Consider the following 22,752-nt stretch of genomic DNA (forward strand, 5'->3'; position numbering starts at 1 on the left):
CAATTACTTGGAAAAGTTCCAAGCAGGAGACAGTGGCTGATTCCACTTGTGAATCAGAGTATATAGCAGCAAGCGAGGCAGCAAAGGAGGCTATATGGCTAAAGAACTTCATCGGAGACCTTGGAGTTGTACCAGCTATAAAGGAGCCAATGGAGATTTTATGTGACAGCAATAGTGCGGTTGCCTTAGCCAAGGAACCAAGAGATCATGGGAGATCCAGACACATTGACAGAAAATATCACTTCATCAGACATCGAATAGAAGAAGGAATCCTCGTGGCAAAGAGGGTATCATCGGATGAGAACCCAGCAGATCCCCTCACGAAGGGACTGACTCGGGCTAAGCATCTCCAGCATGCTCGGAGCATAGGGCTGAAGGATGATATTAGTTTTAGTAGTTAGATAATCTTGAAATTTGTAAAATGTAATTGACATTTGATGATAAATAAAAGCTGTTATTTATGAGTAAAGTGTTGCTATCTCTTGTCAATCGTTTACTATTATTTCTTTTTGCATGTTTTGACTTACATAATAATTATGTTATGGTTTATATCATATTATTCAAACTCTCCACAGTCGGTCATATGTTGGAAGTAGATATGAATCAAGACTGTCATGGGTTGGCTTGTAGAGGTCTAAGATGTTAGACAAAGCGAGGCTACAACACTCATGAGTGCTCATAAGTTCTGAGTATTGGATTCAACCCACACTCACTTGTATCACTTCATGGAATTTATCTCGAGTGATCGTGAGACGGTAATATCATATAAGTCTTCAAACCTAGAGATATGATTTGTTGCCTATGAGTTGGTTATGCATTGATTGCACGAAAACGCATTGGTAACTCGATGTTATAAACCGTGCTTTTGTGTGTAATTCAACAAGTAGTAGAGCAAACATATGAGTCGAAGTTTATCTGTTCCTTCTTGGATTAGAAGCGATATCTGGGCCCCTCGATGATTTTGTTTTGACCTATGTACCGGGCCCGGTCAGAACTAAATTGATGTGTTCAGTTAAGTTCTATGTCAAACAAATCGAAAATCGGGAAACAAATGCTGGACAATAAGCAAGACCATATTCCATGTATTTGTCCGACTGATATCTAGAACAGAGGATTATATGATCACTTATCTAAAATGGCGCTTCATAGTTCAACAGAGTTTTAAGAGCTACGATTGCTGATCGGTTCCTGAAGTCATACTTGCAACTATAGTTATTAGACTTATCCAAGTGGGAGACTATTGGAGATAGTGTCTAAGTCCATAACTATATTTGGTATGTACTTGACCCGACCCGGCATGGTCCATTTGGGTTGCACTTCACCCGAACAATTTAAGGATAATCTTTTGAGAATAGTATAAGTTATGATTTATTAATATATTATAAGTTCTAATATATTAATATAAAATCATATTATTTAATTAGTGTTGATCTACAATTAATTTAGAATTAATTTAGAGATCAAAAGTATGACTAATTAAATATGGGCTCTTGTATTTATATAGTGTGGGCTAATGCTTATTTGGGATGTGCTAGGCTTGCATGGAAAGTCCATGGATACTCCATGGAGCTTTAACCCATGGATCTCATGGAAATGAAAAGACATGGGTATTAGGGTTTACATGGATGTAACCCTAATCCACCACACTATATAAAGGAGGCTTTGGTTCTTGAAATAACACTAGTTGATGTGTGTAAACTAAGAGGGCCGATTTCAAGAAGTTTGTGACTATTCTCTCAAGTTTCCAAGTTTGTGGTGATTTGTGACTTCCATTTGAGGCATCCACATTATTGGTGCTAGGCTCTCAAACTCCAAGCAATCAACTACTACTTAATCCATAAAGTCCAAAAATTTCAGCCTTTGCATGGCTGAAAAGAGCTTAAACCTTAAAACTCTAACTTAATCCGTACTCAACACTACCAAGCTCTTTCATGGCTAGAAAGGGACCATCAAGCAACCATTTTATACAAGACCTCTAATGCATGAAAGGACAACTAAAATACTCTGGAGTACTCCATACTCACAAAGGTTGAATCTTTGGGATAAGAAGCTCATAAAAACTCATCCATGGAGATCTAAAAGGAAACACATCAAGGTATAAACTTGATACCTTCAAAAGTTGCACAAGGTGAAATAGTTTCTGGATCCACCACCTTCTTCGTTAGTCTTCTTCTTTAACAAAAGGCCACCAAAATCACCACCAAGCTTCAAGATCTTCACTCACAAGGGATACACTCGAGATTAGGGTTTGGAAGGAGTGGAGGTTGATTAGGGGAGGTCCAACGGTGAGTTAATGTCTTTCAATATGGATGAAACCCTAAAATTTAGGGTTTAGAGGTTGGGCTCGTACGCCCGATGTACCACATGTACGCCCGTGATCTGGGCTTCTCACAAGTACGATGTGCGTACCTTTACGTATGCCCAACGTACGGGCTAAAATGTGGAACTTAAACCACAAAGGACCAAATATGCAAACTTTGATTAGGTCAAGGGCTAAAAATGAACGTACCTTATAATCATATGTTACATATATAAACAATATATATAATGTATTAAATAATAAAAATTGATTTCAAGCTACGTTGATTTTAAATAGTCGTATTGGTTTATTGTCTTTGATTGACTACAAATTTGTGTTCTTTTTTAAGTTTCTCCGTTACTACTTTCCATGAGTTTGCTATCAAGCTGCTACCTTCCCGATCGTTAGTTTCAATTTCATGTATACATGCATCAATTTTTTTTCCATGCAGTCTTGCTTTCAAACTATTCTACGCCTCTGTTCGGACATGTCTACGATAAAATCAATGATAAAAATATGATTTCAGCATATATACTTCAACATATATACTTCAACATATATACTTCAAAAGATCCGATTTCAACATATATACTTCAATAATTATGATTTAAAAATATTCACTTCAAAAATTCAAGAAAGAAAATTCAAATTTTATGATTTCTGCATCTAGTTTTAGATTTCGGCAAACAAATAACATCAAAATTCTGATTTCTGCATCTAATTCTAATTTTAGCAAATGACAAATTGCAATAAAGTCATTAAGTTTACCAAAAGTTTTGATTTTGACACCATGTTTTTTCTCAATTATATCATTACATTGACAATTTTGTTGTAATATCAACAAAATGGTCGGTTCTATTTGTTCTCCTGGTAGCCAATTTGCCCAAATTGCAATAAAGTCACAAATTTATCGTGACTTTTGATTTTGACTCTGTATTTTTTTCTCAATTATATCATTATATTTATAATTTTGTTGTAATGTCAACTAGTTGACCGATTACCATCGATCTAGTTGGTCATTACATTTACAATTTTGTTGCATTGTTAACCAATTGACCGATTACTAACCTTACAACTTAACGATTGTACAACATGTAAATGAAGACCCCTAAAAGGATAATCAAAACCAGAAACATGGATATCATAACCCTCATGAGAAATAAGAGATTAGAGTTAGGGTTTTCATTTGTACCTTTACTTATAGTTGGATCCACTGGGAAGTGCTTGTTTTGAAACATAACTTTGTTGACCTTATCCTTGTACCTGGAAGTGCTTTATCATACCATTCGAAATAGCCATAGTGTTCTTTGTCGTTTGGAAAGTATCTACAACAAAAATATATTTGTAAAGAATTTTATCACTCATAGAGATTGAAAATCATGCTTCTAAACCACAAATAACATCTCCTTAAAGGGTGAGCATGCCTTTTTCGCTAACGTGTAAGTGACTTTGAATAACTGGATTGATTTGTGAAGAAATATTCTGATGAGAAGAAGAGAATAAGAGAATGAGACATGTGAATCAAATAGCCCTTCAAATAATTGACTCTGCCTTAAAATCTTAATCAAACACGAACAAATAGTAGAGTTAAGTCAAAAAAATATAAGACTATATGATTTTAATCATGCATAGCTCCCTGAAGATTGAAAGACACTCCTGGTCGGCTTATCAATGACTCTGATGCTCCCAGAGTAACAATATTGCCCTTGCTAATAGCAAGCTGCCTAAACGAATAACTGGCTCACAAGTCAAAAAACTGAAACATGACTAGAGTCGACTAAACATTCCATTCTACATGAGCATCAAAATAATACATCATCAACATAACTAAAAACATGCCGACAATAGTGGTTGGTGTTGGATCTAATACTACCCTTCCTACTCATCTCAGACAATCAACTAATCCATCGAATGCAATGAATCTAATCCTTCATCCCTGATGCCTTGCCATAACCATAGTACTGATAATGGCAGCAACAAGTTACAATCAATACATAATGTTATCCTATACTCTCTGCTCAATTACAGGTTCCCTTGTAACTTTGTGACCCCTCTTGATCCACATATGTATCATGTTCGTTTTCTCAAATTGTAAATGTAATGACCTGCTAGATCGATAGTAACCGGTCAATTGGTTGATATTGCAATAAAAGTGTAAATGTAATGACATAATTGAAAAAAAAACACGCTGTCAAAATCAAAATTTTGGGTAAACTTAGTGACTTTATCGCATCTTGGGCAAATTGGTTACCGGGAGAACAAGGAGAACCGGTCATTTTGTTGATATCGCAACAAAACTGTAAATATAATGACATAATTAAGAAAAAAAAATATGATGTCAAAATTAAATTTTTTGGTAAACTTAGAGACTTTATTGCAATTTGTCATTCATTAAACAAATAGCATGAAAATTCTAATTTATGCATCTAATTTAAGATTTCAACAAACAAATAACATCAAAATTCTGATTTCTACATCTAATTTCATATTTCAGCAAACAAATAGATTTAAAATTCTGATTTTTGCATCTAATTTTTTATTTCAGCAAACAAATAACATCAAAATTTTGATTTATGCATCTACATTCATATTTTTGCAAACAAATAGCATCTGATTTCATATTGTAACAAACAAATACCATTTATTTATGCAAATACATATCAGAAAAACAGAAGAAATAAACCTTACCGTCGAAGTTGCAGGGATGGTCGGTGCCAAAGGAGGAAGGTGTTGGGGGTGAAGGTGGTGGCGGATGAGTGGAGGCCGACTGTAGGAAAGGAAGCGATGACACAACACTATTGGACGATGGAGGTATAAACGATTAGGGTTAAAAACCAAATAACTCTCAATTTTATATGTCAATGTTTTTTTTGTGCACTCATTAAGAGGCATGCGGACAAGACAAGAGGCTAAAATTGTTGATATCAACCGTTTTTACCGGACCAAATAAGAGGTAACCTCTTACTTAACATAGTAAAAGGTAAATTAAACAGGTTCTAAGCCCAAAAATTATTAGCTTGCTAATTTCTGTATTTTATTGGGATTAGATCTTTGTCTTTATTTGATTTTGATCTGTACTTCAAATAGATATAATAAAAAAATTCAATGGTAAAATAAAAGAAAAGATAAATATATCATTTTAAAAAAATAACACCTCCACACTTGCATATAACGACATTCAAAGACGAAATTCAAACATAAAGCCAAGATTAAAGCAAAAATAAAATTTATACTAAAATGCAAATTTGATCGGACCACTTATATAATGTACTCCATTAAAAGGTTAAAAATGATGCATTCTAAATAGTAAATACATTTCAAAATACAAATACCTTTATTTTAAAGAGAGTAAATTACACGAATCGTCCCTCGTGTAGGTGTCAAAATGCACATTCAGTCCCTATTTTTAAAAATTAACTCGGACCGTCCCTTATTATTTCAAAATTTACACGCTTCGTCCCTAGTTTAAATTTACACATTGTATCCTTTGGCAACCATAAAATGACTATTTTGCTCTTAATATTTTATTTTTTATTTAATTATAAATTATTTTATATTAAAAAAAAGAAAAAGAAATTAAATACCCAACACACTCCTCTTCGTTCAATTTCCCCCTTTCCTTCCACCTTTCTTCTACCTTTTTTGTTTCCCGGTCACCGAACTCGACCAACACTTCACCGGCTTCATCTTCCTCCGACGAACATCGCCTCACCGACTTCATCTTCCTTCGACGACATGGTTACAGAGGGTTACAAAGGGTTGTGGATGATTTCTGCTGTGGATCTCAGCATCGATTTTGATCTGTGATCCGAATTTGGTTACAAATTGTGACCTAGAGGTGATGGGTGGTGTTAAAATAAGAATATGGTGGTGTTGTCGGAGAAAGAGGAAAGTCGACGACTGCTAGGGTTTTGAGTGGCTACCGGAGTGTATATTTCTCTATAAGATCATTATCTTTCTATCTTTATCTCTCTTCTATTTCCGTGGGCGGAGGAAGCAGTCAACAAGACCCTCTGATTTTTCTTCCATCTCTGCTTTATGTGAAGAGTCAACATGTCTTTGGTTCAGGCTTCTAACAACGTAAATCCCTTCACAAAATCACATTATAGTTATGTTACTTTATCCCAATTGAAAACGAAGACGAGATTGGATTCGTTTTCACTGGGGAATTTTGGTAGGGGATTCGATTTTAGAGATAGATTTTGATGGGTGATTCGATTTCTTGAACTTTTGTGTGTGATTGTGTAAAAAATAAACAAAACTTGTGAAATGTTTTGATTTTGTGGGAATGCATAAAAAACAGAATATCTTATCTCTATCTATTTGGGGTTATTGGTGGCAGATTATGGGGCTTGAGGGTGGTAGTGGTGGTGGCAGATGGTGATGGTGATGTCGGGCAGATATCCCAGATACAAACAACCCAAACAAACGAAAAACCAAAAGAATGGGAATGGGTAAATGCGGTGTCAATGTGTGTGTGGTGCATATTTCTTTTTCTTTTTGTTTTTTCATATTAAAAATAATTAAAAAAATTAAAAAGAAACTAAAAAAGAAATGAGAAAGGGCAGAATAGTCATTTTAAGTCGACAGGGATGAAACGTGCACGTTTAAAACAAATGAGGGATGATCCGAGTTAATTTTTGAAAATAGGGACTAAACGTGCATTTTGACACCCGCATGAGGGACGAATCGTGTAATTTACTCTTTTAAAGATAATGTTTTCCAAATTTAGAACGGGCCAGATGGGCACACCTTGTAGAAGTGGGTTACCATTTACCATTTTTTTTTGGAAACGGCATTTATCATAAAAAATAGAGATGGCAGTATAATAAATGAACTTGAAGGGGTAGAAACGAAATGGAAGGGCCCATGATAAGACTTATTTATTTTTATATATCGGAGAATGGAGATTATTAACCATTTCTGTTTTAATATGAGTCCAAATCCTAATCTATCAAAATGAATTAAAAAATTTGAGTTAGCAGTCAAAATTTTGAAATAGTAAGGTTGTGTTTGGCGTTAATGCTAACAGAAAATTTTGTTTTTAGCTTATAAGCTAGTTTATTAATAAATTATTTGTAGTTCATCAAAAATTAACTTATAAATTAGTTTATAAGCTACGATAAATTATTTTTATGTCTTATTAAACACTAAATTATGATAAACTAAAAAAGTGTATTGAGTTTCATGGAATTTATTAAGAAACCCATAGGAACTTCAGTAGCAACTAAGTGCAGCGACTCTCCTTTGCAGATTGCAACCCATAAGGCCACAACCTACTTCCCCTCATATTTTTCTGTTGATGCATCGAACAAGAAGGTAAAATTTTGTGCATCTTTAAAAAAACGATGAAACCACAAAAAGAAGGATGTAAGGATCTATAATTTTTATTTTACATATATAGAGACTTGAATGAATTGGAAAATAGAAAGGGAAAGCGGTGTTACATCTTTATCTGGATCAAGATCAAAAATTTTATCTATAAAACTCTGTCAATCGTGGCGTGATACAATGGAGAAGGACGACAAATAGTGTCTCGATTTTATCTAATACTCTAGTTGTTATCATTCGTTTTTGACTTTTTATTCTTCTATTTCGTTTCAAACTTTAGAACAAATGAAAAATAACTTATTTAAAAGTTTTAAGCTTTTTTTTATCAACTTTTAGATTTTGATAACCAAATCAGAAATCCATGACAAAGTTAATGTTTTATTTTTTGCAACTAAGCGTTTCAGTCATCTCTAATAAATAGTTTAACATTAAGTTCCCTCAACTATAATGCCACAGGTTGTTGTGGACCACTATATGCTTATTTGAGAACAAACTGAAAGTAATGATATATTTAGATGTTAGCCAAGTATTTTAGTTTTGTAATTTTGTTTCCAAAAGTACGATAGTTATTAAAAAATTATAATTGTCACAAGAACTATCGGATTGATGTACAAAGTATGTTTTTCTTAGGGAGTGGGTTCGGCAAACCACTAGGTATGCATGCTCGACGAACACCGGGCTAAGGTTTCAGCATGCTGAGCTCGGCTTGTCAACTCGGTGAAATATTGCCGATGAGAGAGACTTGTTGTAAGGTTGTGTATGCTTCTTCCAAAAGATGAAGACAACCAAATTTGCAACTTTGGCAGATCCGCTCCCTACGGTTTGGTTTAATAATAGATCCTACCCCAAAGTTGAAATATCTCCGAAATTGACTTCAAGAAATTGCAAAATATCCCCATAAACTTACAAAATCTATTTATATTAAATAAAACGATTCATTTTTAATTATTATTAATATTATTTTTATTTTTTTATATTATAAAACCTACAAAACTTGATTTTGATTATTTTTTTATATTAATTAATTTTTAAAAAAAATTACCATGGCAAATATGGCAAACCACATCATGTAAATGACAAATTTTGGTTAAAGTATGACAAAGCTAACATGACACCTACGTGGACTATAGCAAGCGTGACATCACTTTCCACTAGGCTTATTGTTGGACTAGTCCGCTTTAATAATAATACAATCACTTTGATTAAAATTATGAATAATATATAAGGTAGAATATAATTTTATAATAAATTATTGATACATATATTATATTAATATATATATATATATATATATATATATATATATATATATATATATATATATATATATATATATATATATTTTGATTTAATAAAAGGACTAATATCATAAAAACCCTAATTTTTTAACGCATAATAAAAAAAAGCTCTAACATTTTTTTTATTGTTGTAACCATAACTTTCTCGTAGAATTGTCAATCTAGCCCACTTAACGAGTTTCATTATTAGCTCTGTTATTTTTTTTGCAAAATCAATCCTAAAATTGGGTTCAAAGTTCAAATTGGTCTTTGTAGTTCGCAAAAAATACATCACACGGTTTTTTAACTTTATTTTTTGTTTTTTATATACTTAATTTATTTTTGTTTATATATATATATATATATATATATATATATATATATATATATATACACACACACACACACACATATATATATATATATATATATATATATATATATATAGACTTTATTTATTATTGTTTTTTATATATACTTTATTTATTATTGTTTTTTAACTTTATTTTTCAATAATTTGACCAAAAGTCAAACCGGTCAAAAAGTAAATGGTTAACAGTGAACGACCTCCACATCATGGCCAACTCCTAGACCACGATATGGTCACTATATGCCAAAAGAGTTGTGATTGGCCATCGCTACTAGCACCGTGATTCCCTAACATCCGCGTCGCGACTCCTTAACAATCACGTAATGGTTCATGCTACCTAGCCAACTTTAAACCAATGTCTTACTCCAATAAGACTGGTACCCAAAATATCATATTTGATTCCCCGAAGGTTTATACTGAATAAAGTTTCCAACTTTATTCAGTTCAAGGGCTCAACATACCACCAACCCAAACCCTAACTCAAAATATGCCTCAAAAGGCTTGAATCTATTACATGGAAATCAGGAATCACTCTTTATGCACTCTAACGGTCTTAAGCAAGTCCACAAGTCATCCAAATGAAACGAGTGGTTCTGGAATTCTCCAAATCTCAAGGTAATCAAGAAAAGGGAACAAAGTACAACCACACGTCTAGATCAAATGAAAGAACACATAAATGAAGAGACATTAAAGCTTATAATGGTTTAGAGACAAAGTAAAAAGTTGTTTTTTCTCTGAAATGGACTCCTCAAGGAACTAAATGCTTCTTTCTGCACCAAACTTTCACACCAAGCTCAATCTCTCAACAAAGGACACAACAAGGCTAAGGTTTTCTCTAATGGAGGTGGAGGCTGATGATTAAAGAGAACCCTAAAATTTAGCAACATTATATAAGACCCAAGGCTCGAGATCCAGGGTTTTGATTTTATCCGCTACCGCATCGTAGTCCACACCTGATTGTGCCGCAACTTAAAGGATATGGTCGTGTCGTAGTCTCTTCTCACCCGCGCCGCGACTTATAGTTTTACCACCAAAATCTTATTCTAAAAAACATTAAGTCTTTAGTTAATCAATCCTGAAAACATGTGTTACAATATGTCATGCCATACATGATCGATCCTATAGCAGAAACATATGGGACTCGACTCATTCTTTCTAGTTCTTCACTAGTACAAGGACATTAATCTTTACTCAATTTTTAGCCATGTTGTATGGGTAGAAACCCTTTCTTGTATTTATTCATCTTGCATTTCTTCAAGATCTTATCCAAGTATGTACTTTGGCTAAGTCTGATTTGATGCTTTGATCTATCTCTATAGAATCTTATACCAAGTGTGTGTCTGTGTGTGTGTATATATATATATATATATATATATATATATATTGCATATTCTAAGTCCTTCATAGTGAAACATTTCCAAATCCAAGTCTTCACATTTTGCAACGTTAGGATATCGTTTCCTATAAGTAGCATGTGATCAATACTAGGAAGACTACAACAATCCCACTATCTTTGACATAAACACATGACCCATCTTCACTTCTTGAAAATCAAAAATCTTTGACATTTTCATGAAAACAAAGATTCTACCTGCAAGATTGTTTTTTGAGTCTATAAATGGATCTCTCAAGCTTACACACTATATTTGGGTATTTAGAGTGTACAAAACCCTCTATTTGTGCCATATACACGTCCTCTGTAATTTTTTCATTAAGGAAAATGATTTTTACATCCATTTTCCATAATTCATAATCATAAAATGCAACTATGAAGAGCAATATCCTAATAGATATAATATTAGCCACCGGTGAGAAAGTTTCCTCATAATCAATTCCTTGAGTTTGAGTATAACCATTCGTGACCAATCTAGCCTTAAATGTATGTACACTCATATACATACTGGCCTTGTTCTTGAAGATCCACTTACACCCAATGGTTTAAGGTCAGGTGTAGGATCAACCAAATTCCAGAGTTGGTTATAATACAGGGGCTGAATATAGCTCTCCATGCTTTGTTATCATTCGGATGCCTATGGGTCTGACAACGCTTCCTTATAGTTAGATGGCTTCTCCATATTAATTAGTGTTTTATCACTAATCAGAATGTCTCCATCTGCAGTAATATGAAAACCATAAAACTTAGGAGGAAGCAAACTCTATTAGATATGAGAAAAAGAGGCTGAGATACGTACGTTTCGTCAAATTATGTTTCAACCTCTAGTTGAGTGCTAGTGTTACCTATAGGTTCTTCGTTTTTTCATTCTCGAATCTCTTCAATATTAATTTGGCTCCGACTAGCTTCTTTGGATATGAGATCCTTTTTCAAGGAAGACTCTCATTCGAGCCACAAACACCATATTCTTAAAAGGCTTGTAAAACAAGCACCCAAAAGACTTTTAGGGATAAGGAATGAAGTAACACTTCTCTGATCTGGGTTCTAGTTTGTCGTGGGACTCGCGGCGAACGGAAACTTGACAACCCTAAACTTTCACATGTGCTAGTGTAGGACGATCCCCACTCCAAATATCAGAAGGTATCTTTGCAACATTCTTAGTTGGTACGAGGTTTAAGATATGGGTGGTTGTGTCTAAAGCATAACCCCAGAAACGTATTGGAAATGTAGCCTAACTCATCGTGGATCGGACCATATCTAACAATATTCAATTTCTTCTCTTAGAAATGTCGTTAAGATATAGTGTTGTGGGTGGAGACAACTGTGATACTATTCCACAATTCCTAAGATGATCGCAGAATTCAAGACTTAAATATTATCCACCCCTTTAGGATCGGAGTATCTTGATCTTCTTGACCAGTTGATTCTCTACTTTATGTTGAAACTCTTTGAACACTTAGAAAGTTCCTGACTTATGTTTCAAATAAACATATCCATATATATATATATATATATATATATATATATATATATATATATATATATATATATATTGAAATAATTAGTAAATATAACAAAGTATCGTTCACTGTGCCTTGTGGCAGATCTGAGTGGTCCATACACATCCTTGTGGATAAGATCCATTAAATCCTTTCATGTTTCATAACTTCCTATGAATGACGATTTTGTCATCTTGCCAAGTAAGCAAGATTCACACACATCATCCGAGTTTAAGTCAAATGATTCCGATAACCCGTTCGGTTGGAGCTTGGCGATGCGTTTCTTTTTTATATGACCAAGACGACAATGCCACAAACTCGATTTATCCAATACATTTTAGGAGGAACCAAAATTTAATATTATGTTATCATTCTTACTCATGCAAACAACATTTTCATATATATACCATTACAAGTACTAGCTTTAAAGTAAAAACAACCATGCTTGTAATCCAAAATACTTCCATTATCATTATCAAATGCAAAATGAAAAGCATTCTTAAACAATAAATAAAATGAAATAATGTTGTGTGCCATTTCTAGAAAGTAGCAACAATATAATAATCTAACTGAAGCACCACTAGTGTGATGGGCTTTATAGGTTACAAAAACTATGTGCTTACGAAATTTCACTTAACACTTAAGGGCACATGCAACCTAAAAGGATCTATGTCATACACTTTGAGTGTAACATTATATAAACAACACAACTAACATGAACCCTAATTGAATCAAAACAAAGTTAGGGTTACATTCCTTTGACTTTTTGTAGTAAACAAATCACTTAAATCCTTCCTTTGAAGAGCTTGGAAAACTAGCACCAAAAGGATGATGCCTTGAATGGATCACACCCAAACCTTGGAACTAAAAGACAAGTGAGTAGAGAGGAGGAGAGGTATAATTTTCGTTCATATGCCTCTAGGAAAGAGTATGTGCCAATGTAAGTGCCCTAAGGGTCCCATTTATAGTTTAGGTAACTTAGGACCAAAGTAAGATTTGAATGATTAAATAATAGATTTAATCCTAATTCAAATATTTTCCTTATATACTACCAGGAGGCTTTTGGAAACCCTAAAAGAGCTCCCAAAACCGTCCATATGATGGTAGGTTCTAGAACTTCATTTCCTTGCTCAACTATGAACAATTACAAGTTACCCCTTGCAACCTTTAATTAATTCAAATTAATCCCAAATTAATTCCAAATTAATTTAGTTTAATAATTAATCAATTCTAACTGACTTTCATATTAATTTATTAATCATATATATATATATATTGACAAATCAATTATTTAACAATTGATCTCATATTACATTATTAATCACATAATAAATTAACTAATCATTTATTACAATTTATTAATCATATAATAAACTAATAAATTTATTCTCTCTCTAAAAATATCATTCTAACCAAGTTCTAGTTACAAGGGCAACCAACCTACCAAATAGGAACTGGCCAATCCATGGGTACACCATGAAGTTACAAAGGTTGTACCCATGAACCAACCCCCTACATCGAAATAGGCACAAGGAAAGAGCAATAGGCCCGACCAACCTAAAAAAATGCTAAAAAGGAATTTGATTCTAATTATAAGAGTATACCTGTTTTGTTATGATCTTAGACACCTTAATCCAATAGTCTCCCACTTCGATAAGTCTATAACTCAATTGCAGGTATAACCTTGAATCAAACAACAATTTGTGCTTCCCAAGCTACTACTGAACTTTGATTCAAATCAAACATTGGCCCTAAGATAAGTGATCAAATATTCCTTCGTTCTACAAAATATCGTATGAATAGAGTCATGGATTAAATGATCAACCTCATGTTCATTTGTTTTGTTTCCTGATTTCCTAATTTGTGATCTAATTCAGACTACAAAATCGAACATATCAATTTAGTCCAGACTAGGCCTAGTTCTTATAGATCAACTCAAATCATCAAGGGGCCACATATATCGCTTTTCCAATTAAGGAAAAAGGAGAGAATAAACTTTGACTATATAATCATACATTTTACTCATCAAATTATGCATAAAATTACACTTTATAACACCCAGTTACGAGATGCGTTGGTGCAAACCAATGCACAACTGATTTGCAAAATACGAGTTATATATCTCTATTTGAATAATATAAGATATTATCATCTTGGAATTACTTACGATTGAATCCATGAAGTAATCTCTAAATGTGGGTTTATTCAATACTTAAAATCCCTATTTTAAAAGTACTCATGAATACTGTAGCAATCCTATGCAATGCCCAATCTCTATGGACAATCCACAATCGATTCATGACAGTCTTAATTCACTACTTACTTCCAAAAGTATGAACGAATGTGGAATTTTGAATAATAATTAAATTACTCAGGAAAGTAAAACATGAAAAGTGAAACATAATACTAATAAATTACTTAACTATGGTATCATACACATTGAATATAAATAAATCTCCATTATTTAATCACAATAACAATTATGAATTTATTCATTGTATAATGTTTCGAGTAATCAACTAACCACTTGAATTAAATAACATCAGTCATTCCATGTTATAAACATGCATACTATGCCTCTCTATGGTCCATCCTTTGTGAACAGATCGATTGTACATCACTTTAATGATTCTTATTTCACAATTCCAAATTCTTATCATTATCTAAGATGTAGTGGAATTTCATCTTTACATGCATTGTCTTTCTGTGATGTCGGGGTTCTAAAGTCATAGAGACAGAGCCTTCGAAATTACAGAATGTTCTACTGGAACTTGTTACTAGAAACAATTCCATGGTTTTGAAGTCTTACATTCAAGGTACACTCCTTGAACACGTCTCTTGCATTAAAGCTTCCAACTCTCATAAAGATTCTATAAACATCTCCCATTATGGAAACATTTCCATCTTTCCATATGACCATCAATTATGATCTTAATCCAAAATGTGTCACTATGGTCCTTCCCAAACAATTTCATACTTCCAACTGTCCACAAGCTACTAATATTTAGTAAACCTCAGAATGTTCTTAACAATCGTTTAATAACTTTAGTCACATGAAACTATAGTCCCTTTCACACAATGCTAAAAACATTTAAAAATTAGAATAATCAAATATTATAGCATATGTAATCGATCCTATATCTAAAGCATATGAGACTTGACTCATTATGTCCTACATAAAGACTTGATATCTATTCAATTCATTGCTATAGTATTTCCATATATTGAATCTTCCATGTTGAAACATTTCAACATGATATATATATATATATATATATATATATATATATATCTTTGAATAAGTTCTATTAATCATACGATCTAAACCTTTAGACTCAAAACAAAGTATGAGTGCCCCCTCCCTTAAGTCCACTATAGTGAAACAATTCCCAAACTTTGCAATTTTAAAAAACAAAGACATTATTTTCTACGAACAATATTATCAACATGCAATACCATCATAACAGTTATGCTCCCACTAGCTTTGACATGTACCCAGAAATCAACTAGAATTTTAGAAATCAATACCCTTTGACTTTCTTACAGAAGTGCAAATTTCTGTTACGTGATGCTTCAATAAGTCTCCAAATAGACTTCTTGAGCTTATACACCTTAGTTGGATAGTGTGTGTGTGTGTGTGTGTGTGTGTGTGTGTGTGTTTAAACCCTTCAAGGCTAATAGATATATCTCTTTAAAGTTCAAACAATTCCTTGAAATTTCTCACAATTCAAAATATGAAGATGGATGATGTAACATATTGTAAATTTGAGAATGCAAGTAACATAACCAATATCGATATTGATCTTTATCAGATCTTTAAAATCTATTAGCAAAAGTGTTTCCTCGTAATCATTAACGTGAAGTAGAGAAAAACCTTTGCCACCCAGATTATAAGATTCATATGTTCCTATCCTTGTGGAACTTTCATTTCCAACCTACAGTCATAAGACTAGGTTAGGACAAACCAAATTCAAATTCAGTTTTCCTTCATGGACTGAACTTCACTATTTTTTTAAATTTCTTTCCTTCTAGCAACTCAAGGTCCTACCAGTGCTTCCATGTTGTTAGCAGATCACCCATATTGATCAGTGTACTTTCACTTACTAGCATGCTTTGCTTTTGCAGTTAAATGAAGTACATACAACTCATAAGTATTGGCAACTCAACTGGAAGTGCACAGAAATAAGAATGTGTCAATAAAACATAATAGGTTATCAACCTCAATTCGCGTGCTAGTGATAACTAAAAGGATCATTTTCGGTTGACTCTTGAAGATCAAGATCAACATGACTCTCACTAACTTATTGACATATGAGTTTTCTCTCGCAAGGAACATTCCTTGACGAGCTAAAAAAAATATTAAAAAGTTCGTGCAGATTCTCGACAAGAAAACACTCCATAGAATAGGACTCAATTTATCTTTTGTTTCTAGATTATCGAAAACATCACAACTCCAATTCTAAATATGATAGAGTAAGAAGACATTATTACTCCACATATTACGAGGTGTTATCAACCTTCTTTGTTTGAAATGAGTTTCAAGATACGGTTTGTAGTTACTAGAGCACAACTCTAAATCTGAATGGAACAAAGTATGACTCACCTATGATCGAACCATGTACAATAATGTCCGATTCCTCTTCTTAGTCATATAATTGCACTAAGATGTTCTTTGAGTATTAGTTGTGATATAATTTCCACAATTACTAGCATGATCATAAAACATGATACTAAAGTATTCTCTTTTCTTTTCAGATTAGAGAATCTTTTATCTTTCTGCCTAATAGATTCTTCTATTTGTTCTGCTACTCTTTGAATCTTTTCAAAAGTATTAGAATTATGCTTAATCTTGTAAACATAACCATATTTACTGAAGCATCAGTAAATCATGATGAATCGAGTTATCATCGCTTACGGTGGATCTGAAAAGACCATATCAACATGTATTAGATCCATTAATCCTTCACTTGCCTCACATAAACATGTGAATAATGAATTAAGTCATAATTTCCAATGAACAAGATTCTCATGCATCATGCAAATCGAATTGTATGAATCCAAGTTTCTGTCTAATTGAAACTTGGTGATGATATTTTTTCACTTGGTTAAAAATGACAATGCCATAAGCACGTTATTAAAAGAATCAATATCCACTATTAACATCACTATTATTAGAAATATAACCAACACTTTCATTAATGCTATTGCAAGTAAATATAAATAAAGCAACTTCATAAAACAAAATTTCATTTTATTGCTAAAAAGAAAATAGGAACTTTTCCCTTACAATGCATAAAATGAAAAATTATATTTCTTGACATCTCCAAAGAGTAATAGCATGGCATTTCCATTGCCTTTCCTTTGGGATGAGAAATTTTCTTCCTTTTAGCACCAACATGGCCAATGGCCAAGAAAGTAGCGGTGAGCCTGAGCCACAAGTTTTCATCATACTCGCTTCGACAATTTTTAGCATGTTGTGTAGCTCCATCAAGGTCTTATCCAATTTGTTCATGTTGTAGTTCATAATGAACTATTGGTATAGATGAGTATATGAGTTAAGTACCATATCAATGGTTAAATCCTTAGGAAATTAGACACTAAGATTCTTTAATCTGTCTATGTATAATTTCATCTTCTGAACGTGCATACACACAAATGCTCATTCTTGAAGTTTACATGCCATGAGGGACTTCACGATCTCAAATTGTTCCTTCCTTGCCTGCTCCTAAAACATTTCCTTGAGTTGGTATCTTATGTTATACGCCCCAACATTCTCAAATCCCTTTTTGTAACATCCATAAAGTTCATGAAAAAGTTAAACTTTTAAAACAACCCATAACTCATCATTTTTTACAAAATAGTTTTCAAAGCATGTCTAATTTCAGAGTTTTCCCAAAATCACAAAACCAAACACGAGGAGGTGCACGATCACGCCTTCGCCTTTCCGTGATCCACTGAGGTACCTAAAACATAATCCAAAACTGTAAGCACAAAGCTTAGTGAGTTCCCCCAAAATACCAATACAGAACAAATAACACATATAAAATAACAACATGTAATGAGTCCACAGTTAACAGACTGTATTACCCCTGAGCCCACAACATAAGTATGACTTGCCCTTAGCCTACAACTTATGTCTGGCTTGCTCCCCGGCCTAATTAGTCCTTGGACTGAATATCACTAAGCTCGTAGTACGAGTCTGACATGCCCTTCCCATCCCTGAACTTGTATTTACAATGCTCATGAGCCCTCAGTATGAGTCTGTCATGACCTCCCCGACCCTCAGCTCATATCTGGCTTGCTCCAAGGTTTGTTGGCTACAACACGGAGCAGTACAACCTCAAACCAACCCACATAACATGTCGACATATAACATATAATAACATACACATATATGATGGGTTTTAAGCATTACAACACTCCTATGGTGTACATGCAACCCTAGATGCTTTGGATCTATGTTTTCTCTAATATACATGCAAACTTTCAAAATTCCAAAGCATCATCCTAACTAGTATACAATGGAGTATCTATACTACAAAATTCTAGTTGGATGAAATACCTTTTAGGGTAGTTGGAAACCTGGAAGCTTTAAGAGCCTATCACCAATAATGTGAAGGCCTCAAATGGATCCACAAATCACCACCAACAAATGGAAGAACTAGAGAGAGAATTCCCTGCTTCACAAAATCAGCTAGCACTCTTTTAAGATCACTTAGGTGCCAATTTTGGTAGCCTTAGGGTCTCTTATATAGTGTGGTAAACTAGGGTTACACCATGTAAACCCTAATGAACTTCCATATCCCTCATGCTCCATGGCTTAAAACCTCCATGGATTATCCATGGATCACCACATGGGTTTAGCCCAACATAAAGAACTATGGATCATTAGCCCACTTTATAAGAATGAATGATTTACCAAATCAACCCCTTATATTTAATTAGTCTCTTTTGATCACAAAATTAATTCCAAATTAATTCTTGATCAATACTAATTAAATAATATGATTTCATATTAATATATTAGAACTTATAATATATTAATAAATCATAATTATCCTCTTCTCAAAAGTCCATCCTTCAAATTGTCCCGGTGAAGTGCAACCCAAATGGACCATGCTACTCTCGGGTCAAGTACATACCAAATATAGTTATGGACTTAGACACCCTATCCAACAGTCTCCCACTTGGATAAGTCTAATAACTATAGTTATAAGTATAACTTCAAGATCCGACTAGCAATCGTGGCTCTTAAACGCCTTTGTCGAACTTAGACGTACCATTTTAGATAAGTGATCATAGAATCCTCTGTTCTCAAGATATCAGCCGGACAAACACATGGAACACAGTCAATCTTATTGTCCAACAGTTTGTTTCCCGATTTTTGATTTGTTTGACATAGAACTTAATTGAACACATCAATTTAGTTCTGACCGGGCTCGACACATAAGTCAAAACAAAATCATCGAGGGGCTCAAGATATCGCTTTTAATACTCCAAGGACTAAAAGGAACAAATAAACTTTGACAGTATATGTTTGTACTAACTATTCACTGAACCATACACAACAACACGTTTTATAACATCGAGTTACCGATGCGTTTTCGTACTATCAATGTATGACCAACTCATAGTCAACAACTCATATATCTAGGTTTGAAGATTATATGATATTATCGTCTCATGTTTAGCCGAGATGAATTCCATGAAGTGATACAAGTGAGCGTGGGTTGAATCCAATACTCAAACCTTATGAGCACTCATGAATGTCATAGCAATGTCTAATCATTTCTGACAATCTACAAGCCAAATTCATGACAGTCTTGCTTCAATACCTACTTCCAAAGTATGATCGACTGTGGATGGTTTGAATAATCCAATTATTCTGGAAATCAAAACATGCAAAAATGAAACAATAGTAAAACTGACATGAGACAGTATCATACTAGTAAATAAAAAAACACCTTTTATTTAAGCATCAAATGTCAATTACAGTTTATCTATTAAAGGTTTCGAAATAGATATCTAATCATTAAAACTAATATCATCCCTCAGCCCAATTCGCCTCGCATGCTGTAAATGCTTAACCCTACTCAGTCCCTTCGTGAGGGGATCTGTTGGGTTCTCATCTGATGATACCTTCTTTGTCACGAGGATTCCTTCTTCTATCTTGTGTCTTATGAAGTGATATTTTCTGTCGATATGTCTGGACCTGACATGATCCCTTGGTTCCTTGGCTAAGGCAACCACACTATCGCTATCACAGAAAATCTCCACAGGCTCCTTTATAGCTGGTACAAATCCAAGGTCTCCGATGAAGTTCTTCAGCCATATCGCCTCCTTCGTCGATTCTCTTGCTGCTATGTACTCTGATTCGCACGTTGAATCAGCTACAGTCTCATGCTTGGAACTTTTCCAAGTAATTGCTCCTCCATTTAGGGTAAACACCCAGCCTGACTAAGAGCGGAAATTATCTTTGTCGGTCTGAAAGCTGGCATCACTATACCCCACCACTCTCAAGCCATCACTCCCACCAAGTGTAAGGACCCAGTCCTTAGTCCTCCGCAGGTACTTGAGAATGTTTTTCCACGTAGTCCAGTGAGCCTTTCCAGGATTCCCTTGATATATGCTGACCATGCTCAAAGCAAAGGTCACATCAGGGCGAGTACAAGTCATAACATACATGATCGAGCCAACATCGGAAGCATATGGTAATCGAATCATCTCAGCTATCTCAGTCTCTGTACTCGGACTCTGAGCTTTACTCAGTTTAGCATTGCTTTGGATCGGTAAGTCACCTTTCTTGGAATTATGCATGTTGAACCTCTTCAACACTTTGTCCAAGTAGGTACTTTGACTAAGTCCAATTAGTCTCTTACTCCTGTCTCTCAATATCCTTATCCCTAGGATATAGGCAGCTTCTCCAAGGTCCTTCATAGTGAAACACTTCCCAAAGACAGGACTTAACCTCCTGCAAGGTTGGGATGTCATTTCCCATGAGTAGTATGTCATCCACATACAGTACCAAAAAGCTAACTATACTCCCACTAGCTCTGACATATACACAAGACTCATCCTCGCTTCTCGAAAAGCCAAACTCTTTGACTTTCTCATCGAAACAAAGATTCCATCTGCGAGATGCTTTTTTCAACCCATAAATGGATTTCTCAAGCTTACACACTCTATTAGGGAACTCTGCATTGATAAAACCCTCTGTCTGATTCATGTAAGCATCCTCAGCCAACTTTCCATTAAGGAAAGCGGTTTTGACATCCATTTGCCATATTTCATAATCATGAAATGCAACAATGGCTAGCATAACCCTAATAGACGTAATCTTCGCTACTGGTGAGAAGGTCTCATCATAGTCAACTCTCGGAGTTTGAGTAAAGCCCTTCGCAACCAGTCGCGCCTTATAAGTGTGTACCTTCCCATCCATGTCGGTCTTCTTCTTGAAGATCCATTTGCACCCGACTGTCTTATGACCCGGTACATTGTCAACCAAGTTCCAAACTTGATTGTCATACATGGATTGAATCTCGCTATCCATGGCCTCTTTCCATTTAGCAGACTCGGCACTTGCCATGACATCCTTATAGCTGTTAGGTTCATCCAAATTTATCAGTGTTCTATCACTGATAAATGTATCACCCTCAGATGTTATATGAAAACCATATAACACATGTGGAACACTAACTCTACTGGAACGCATCAGAGGTACGGACTTGTCAATTGGCTCAATAGGAGTTTCCTCCTCAGGTTGATCGCTAGTGTTTGAGGTTCCTTCACCACTCAACTCTTGAAGTTCTTCAAGGTCAATTTGCCTCCCACTGTCCCTTTGGAATATGAGTTCCCTCTCTCAGAAAACCCATCTCCTCGCAACGAAGACCACATTGTCAATCAGTTTATAAAAGAGATAAGCAAAGGACTTTTGCGGGTAGCCAATGAAAATACACCGCTCACTCCGAGGTTCGAGCTTGTCGTGAGTCTCGCGCCTCACGAAAGCCTTGCAACCCCAAACTTTGATGTGTGCTAACGAGGGAGCCTTCCCTGTCCACATCTCGTGATGTGTTTTGGCAACCTTTCTAGTTGGGACTCGATTAAGGATATTGGTGGCAGTCTCTAAGGCATAACCCCATAATGAGATTGGTAACGAAGCTCGACTCATCATGGAACGAACCATGTCCAACAAGGTTCGGTTGCGCCTCTCAGCCACGCCATTAAGTTGCGGTGTTCTAGGTGGCGTCAACTGTGAAACAATTCCACACTCCTTAAGATAGTCTAGGTACTCGATACTAAGATACTCACCACCTCGATCGGATCAGAGCATCTTTATCTTCCTGCCCAGCTAATTCTGCACTTCTTGCTTAAACTATTTGAATCTTTCAAAGGTTTTTGAGCTTATGCTTGATTAAGTAGACATAGCCATATCTATTGTAATCATTAGTAAAAGTCACATATAAGCGGTTAACATCCCTTATGGCGGTTCTGAAGGGCCCACACACATCAGTGTGTATGAGATCCAACAAACCTTCACCCTTTTCACAAGTACTAGTGAAGGGTGATTTAGTCGTATTTCCAAG

At 34.6% G+C, this 22,752-nt stretch overlaps 2 long non-coding RNA genes across 2 annotated transcripts in view; one reads left to right on the forward strand and one right to left on the reverse strand.

The window, feature by feature from the left end:
• Positions 1-4,047: 4,047 nt before the first annotated feature.
• On the reverse strand, positions 4,048-5,756 carry LOC145118825 (uncharacterized). Its single transcript, XR_013713514.1, has 2 exons — positions 4,988-5,756; positions 4,048-4,404 (listed from the first exon to the last, which is right to left on the reverse strand). It is a non-coding gene; the product is annotated as an uncharacterized LOC145118825 (long non-coding RNA).
• Positions 5,757-6,271: 515 nt separating this feature from the next.
• The window catches only part of LOC145118826 (uncharacterized), a 53,722-nt gene continuing 37,241 nt past the window's right edge, over positions 6,272-22,752 (forward strand). The window contains exons 1-2 of the long non-coding RNA XR_013713515.1: positions 6,272-6,379; positions 6,642-6,753. This is a non-coding gene — a long non-coding RNA (uncharacterized LOC145118826). The remainder of the gene's footprint in view (positions 6,380-6,641; positions 6,754-22,752) is intronic.

The sequence above is a fragment of the Lactuca virosa genome, chromosome 6, assembly GCF_052849685.1.
Source record: "Lactuca virosa cultivar CGN04683 chromosome 6, Lactuca_virosa_CGN04683_v6, whole genome shotgun sequence".
Lineage (NCBI taxonomy): Eukaryota > Viridiplantae > Streptophyta > Magnoliopsida > Asterales > Asteraceae > Lactuca > Lactuca virosa.